This window comes from Tenebrio molitor, chromosome 8 (assembly GCF_963966145.1).
Source record: "Tenebrio molitor chromosome 8, icTenMoli1.1, whole genome shotgun sequence".
Classification (NCBI taxonomy): Eukaryota; Metazoa; Arthropoda; class Insecta; order Coleoptera; family Tenebrionidae; genus Tenebrio; species Tenebrio molitor.
The window spans coordinates 7775028-7781133 of NC_091053.1; positions in this window are offsets into that span (position 1 = coordinate 7775028).

Here is a 6106-nt window from a genome sequence, read left to right on the forward strand (position 1 = left end):
GTAAGTTTTCGTTTAATATTACAGTTTCTAGAGAATCATGCACGTAAGGTCTGTGAATAGTATGCGGAAGAGATGGCGGTTCTTTAACAAATACGCTTTCAAAAAAATTGGACAAAATGTTGGCTGTCTCTAGGTCAGATTCGCTGAGTGATCCATCAGATTTTTGTACACGAGGAGTCGAAACTGTGGAAGATATTTTTTGCATACGGATTTATTATTACTATTAAGTATTCTGTTTTCGTACAAACATTTGACCTTTTTTAAATCGCAGGATAATTTATTAGAAAATTTAGGATGGTTGTGATAATCAACAGGAGAGTTAGAAGATTTAAACTTCATCCACAACTTTTTTTTCATTTTAGCATGACGACGTAAATCAAGAGCTATCCAGGGATGAGAAGGGTTGACCGTGACCACTTTAGTAATAGTTTCTTGAGAGACTGCTGATGATAGTAAGTCGTTGAAGTAATTCCAAGAAGATGTTGAATCATCCGCATCAAAAACCCAGGACCAATCAGTAGAATTCAGTCGTTCCTTAAGATTGGTATAATTAATGATGTTAAGATGTTTCAGAAATTGTTTAGGTTTGTTGTCTATTAGCAATTGGAGTTTATATTCAATTACTACATGATCAGATTTACCAATGGGAGATGTTAGACTGATATCATAAATTAAATTATTTTCGTTACATAACAGTAAGTCAAGTGGACGTTGGCCACAACGGTACCTTGTAGGTTCTAAAATAAGTTGCTGTAGATTGGAATTCATTATCAAATCTGCAAATACAGAGTTACTAGATGTATTTTTGGATTGTTGTTTTATTGGCCAGGTCAACTGAGGGAAGTTGAAATCACCAGCAATCATCAAATTGCTGCAATTTGCACTTAAAGACTGGAGTTCTTGTGTTAAAATTACATCATCAGTTATGACTGTGTTAGGAGGTCGGTAGATACACCCTAGAGTAAAAGATAGATTTGAGTTGCTGACTTGTAGACAGATAGATTCAATATGAGGCAGGTCCATATTTAAACGTGTAATTCTAAAATTGCAAAAATATTTTTTATCCAAGAGTATGCATACGCCACCACCCTTGCTGCTTCTGTCGTTTCTATATATAAGATAGTTGTTTAGACCTAAGACAGCATCATCTATAGAGGATGACAATCACGTTTCCGAAATGAACACACACACAGGTTTCTTTAATTGAAGGTAGAGCTGTAACGAAGGCAATTTGGCTGTTATGGATGCAATGTTAGTATACATACACGGGAGATCGTAGACAGTAATACACTTGCTTTTTTTTGACGCCGGGTGATACGAAGCACATTGCGATTTTTGCTTTAGTTGCTATTGTTTAAGCAACAGGTCTTTTTTGAGTTTTTCAATCGCGCGTTGGTACATAGGACAACGATTGTCCCAAGCCGCATGGTTTACATCTAAATCCAGTTTTTCGTTTTTTACCAGATTTACACAGTTAACACATTTCAAAGTTGAAGCTTTACATTCAGCAATAGTATGATCCAGCTTCTCAGCAACACCACAACGAGGACATGACTTTTTATTCTTACAGCTCTTTGACGTATGATGGTATCCATTGCAATTGTAGCATCGTAAGACTTCGACCGCATCAAACGTATAGCAATAATCATATCCAATGAATAATCCTCCCGCTTGAATCAGTTTATCATATGACGGACGATCCACCTGAATCACGGCTTGGTAAATTTTAGGATTTTTTTTTGTCGGCCACAGTTTAATGAGTTTACATTCAGGGTTCAATTCTGTACCAGTGTAGTTATAGGTAACTGAATGCTCAACAAAATCGACGATTTCATTTTCCTTATATATTTGAGTCATACCAACAACCTTTATTCTCGGCAAGATACCCTTCACCTCATGTACGTCATAATCTGCACCAAGCTTTTCGACAGCCATCCTTTTAAAACGAGCATTGTCTTCCTTTGAGGAAAAACCTATAAGCAATCCACCTTCGTTGACAGTCTTTACTTTAGTTACATTCAGTTTGGATTCGATCGGATTGATCTTCGAATTGATATCAGATTTTACAACAGATACATCTTGATTAGGCTTTTTTGGTTTGATAATGACAGCAGGTTGGGATTTATTCTTTAGCGTTTGTGAGTACGAGAGGGGCGCTGGGGGTGCCAAGGTTGCCGGTGTCGCCGCAAGCAAGTGAAGTGGTTTTAATTTTTCTTCAGCTATTTTAATAAAGTCTGTTTTTAAAGTCAGGAAAATTTTTAAGTTTTCAAGCATTTCTGAGTGCTTTTCCTCCAGAAGAGCATTTAGACCGGCTTGATCGATAGTGAAACACTTTTTTTCGCAATCTGGACATCTCCATGAGAGTCCCGAGACAGATTTTATAGAGTTAAACAGCTTGACGGTGATATAATACCTGTACACTGGGTGAGGAAATTTCTGTTACAGACTCCACGACACAGCATTGATTGTTGGTTGGCGTCAATAACTGCGAGACATGAGCCGCAAGGACAAATCATTTTGCGTTTCGATCAAAAATAGGTGCCAAAGATTTACACCCTTCCTCTCCAGGAAGTGAATAAGCGAAAACAGCAAAATTAGTAAAAAAAAAGCGAAATAAACAAGGAGAGATAAAGACGGTAGAAGCGAGGCGATGACGGATCCGACACCAGCCTCGCAGGAGGCGCGATAAGGTAGCGTTATCAGCCGACAAAAATTTGCTTCACCACCGTTGAGAGACAATTTCCTCTCCGTCGACATTAATTAAGAACTAAAGAAGTGTTAATTCGTTAAATGAAAAAGTAAATTACGAAATGAAATGAAACTTATTCGCAATCAACTTTTTCTACTGCGGACATTGTTTTAGAAAACTTCCCCATAAAAATGACTTAACTTAACTTAACATTAGCTTTCCACACACATTAAAACTGCCTTAATGCCTTTTCATTATTGTTTTTATTTTGATGGCTTTTTATTTATTTTTTAACTTCAATAAATATTCTATTTTGTCACATTATCAACATTTATGACGCCTTAAAGCTGACTTAATGCGTTTTCATTTTTTTTTTAGCTTTTTATTATTACTCTTTACCTTTAATATTCTATTTTTGCCACATTATCAACAATTACCGTACTGTTCTCTAGTTAATTTTTATCGCTTAATTTGTGATTTTAGAACAATTCGTACTATATGCAACCAGTAAAACACTACACTAAAGCGCCATCGCTAAATTTACATCCATGCCACACAAACAAATCATAACCTCACCTGTCAAAAGTGAAAGTACGCACTAAAATTCGTACGCCAATGGCAGCTTCAGGCGTCAAAAACGAAGACAATGAATTCAAAGAAACGCCCTTCTGTTTGGGATGTGCAATGAAGTTGTTCACGAAGACGAATGAATCATGAAGATAAAATTTAAATAAGAGTAAACCCAGTATTGAAACCTTAAGCACACCCAGACTTGTATTTAATAAAAATAAAGTACTTACAATACAAGGAGTTTTGATAGTGAAAGAGTCAACAGCTAGACCCATCAGAATAATCCTTTTGATAATAAAATACAGGCTGATTATAAATGATTGTCCCATCGTAGGTGGCTGTGCGCTATGCTTTAGGTGCGCTGCTACGCCCACTACTGTGACAAACATTTATAGTAACCCCGTATTTACAAGTACCTATTTCTCAGTGAATAATTGCGTAAATTGATATCCTTTCATTATTTTTTCCCAAAGTGTTGGCAGCTTTACGATTTTTCGCTGGTGGGGCTTACCAGAATGATGTTTTAATAGTAGTTTATTTGACGAGTTTGTGTGTAAATTGGGCCTTTTTGGCGCGTGGGCCATTTTAAAACGCAAGTGAAACGAGCGTTTTAAAGGCCCACGAGTGCCAAAAAAGGCCCAATTTACACACGAACGAGTTGAATACAATGTTTTTTTGTTCGACGAGCCCCTTAAAGGCTCCAAATCGCTTAAAACCTTTAAAATTAGCTTGACGTTTCGTTTTGACAAGTTGTGACATTTATCAAAATCCGTTCACATAGGAGAAAATTCTCAAATTCTGACAGTGTCAAACAAAAAAATACATTTTATAGCGAAAAAAACAAGGCATATTATAGCATGTTTATGCATATTTTTTACATATTTGTGCATATTTCAGTGAATTTTTAGCTAAAAAGCGTGCATATACATATATGCGCATATTTTTTTCATTTTTTAGTGCATATAATCCGAGCTTTATTCATAAGACACCAGAGAAAAATTAGAAAGAATGTATTCGATCAATTCTCATATATAATATACCAAGGGAGAGATATGTTGCCGGAAATTTTTTCGAGCAGTCCTGACACACCAGTGTTTGTAGCAAGAAAATTACACGAGGGCGCTAGCCCTAGGGTAATTTTGAGCGACAAACACGAGTGTTGGACTGCAAGAAAAATATACCGGGTGATTCAGTTTGGTATTCGCGGCCCTACATTTTTTTTGTTTTAAGAAAAAAGTATAGCAAACCATATATATTTGTAAATCGCTTGTGAAACTACAATAGATGATGTTGTCAAATCTTCTCTACGATGACATATGTCAAAGTTAAGATAGTCAACTTTTTTTTTTAAATAGTACACTATACATTTCTTAGCCTATTCTTGTAAAGCTTTTTTTTCTACATTTGAATGTGTAAAAAAAGTTGACACTTACATCAGAAAAAAATCGAGAAAAATAATAAAATATAATTTAATTTATTCGAAAGCGTTATTTTCTAAAGAGAGCTAGTAAGCCAAACATTTGTAAATTCGCATTATGTTGGTTCTCTGCATGTCACTATTTACAAGACAACCACGTATCCAAAAAATAAAATGATTTGACCTTGTTTGTTTTCAAGCCTCGGGTGCGCCTCGGCCAGAAAACTGAGACTCGGACGAAATACCAAATCCATTCTGAATTTACTATGCTAAATTCGCGTTATGTTGGTTCCCTGCATCTCACTATTTTAAGAATTACATAGCCAAAAAATAAAATTATTTGACAGTGAAATACCCGATCCATCCTGAATTTACTTTATTCGAATATTAGACTTTACACTTATTCGAATTTTACATAGTCACCTATTCAAATATTCGAATAATTCGAATACGATTCCCAAGACTCATCATGTCATTCATGCACTATCAAAATTCAACTACATATTTTCATCGTGTATGCATTCAAAGCGGTATAGTCAGGAAGAAGTTAGGTTTCGAAGCCAGATGTTATATCATAGTTATTTATTTAAATGTAGGTTATAACATAGCTATTTATTTAAATGTAAGTACGTTAATAATTGACGCTATTAATGTCAAAATTCAATTGTCTTCATGGCTAACTAGCTCTTTTTAGAAAATAACACTTTCGAATAAATTAAATCATATTTTATTTTTTTTCTAGATTTTTTCCTATTGCCAGTGTCAACTTTTTTTACACATTCAAATGTAGAAAAAAAAGCTTTACAAGAATAGACTAAGAAATGTATAATGTACTATTTAAAAAAAAAAGTTGACTGTCTTAACTTTGACATATGTCATCGTAGAGAAGATTTGACACCGTCATCTATTGTAGTTTCATAAGCGATTTACAAATATATATGGTTTGCTATATTTTTTTTTTTAAATAAAAAAGATATAAGGGCGCGAATACCAATCTGAATCACCCGGTATATCTGTCCCGAGGTATATTCGGAAGAAAAAAACTGTTCCCTAGGTAAATTATATCGGAAATTTTCCTTAGGGAAAATTTCCGCTTAATTAAATTGTGATTGGTTGCTATTCAAATAATTCGGAGTTGTGATTTGTCAATATAAATCATGTGACATTTGAGGGTGATTCTCAATATTAACGTTGATATTAACAGATATAATGTTATTCACTTTATCAAATTTTATCTTTCCAATTCCATTATTCTCATTTCCACATCCTCCTGTTTGATGAGATTCACGCAAAACGTATCTACCTATTTGGAGCAGATTTATCAACAAACGTAGATTTCTCTTCTATTTTAAAAGCTTCACTTTCTCGATGGTTCTGTTACCAAAATATCGATAGAGAAAAATCTCTCCTGTGGCAACCCTCTGGAAAAA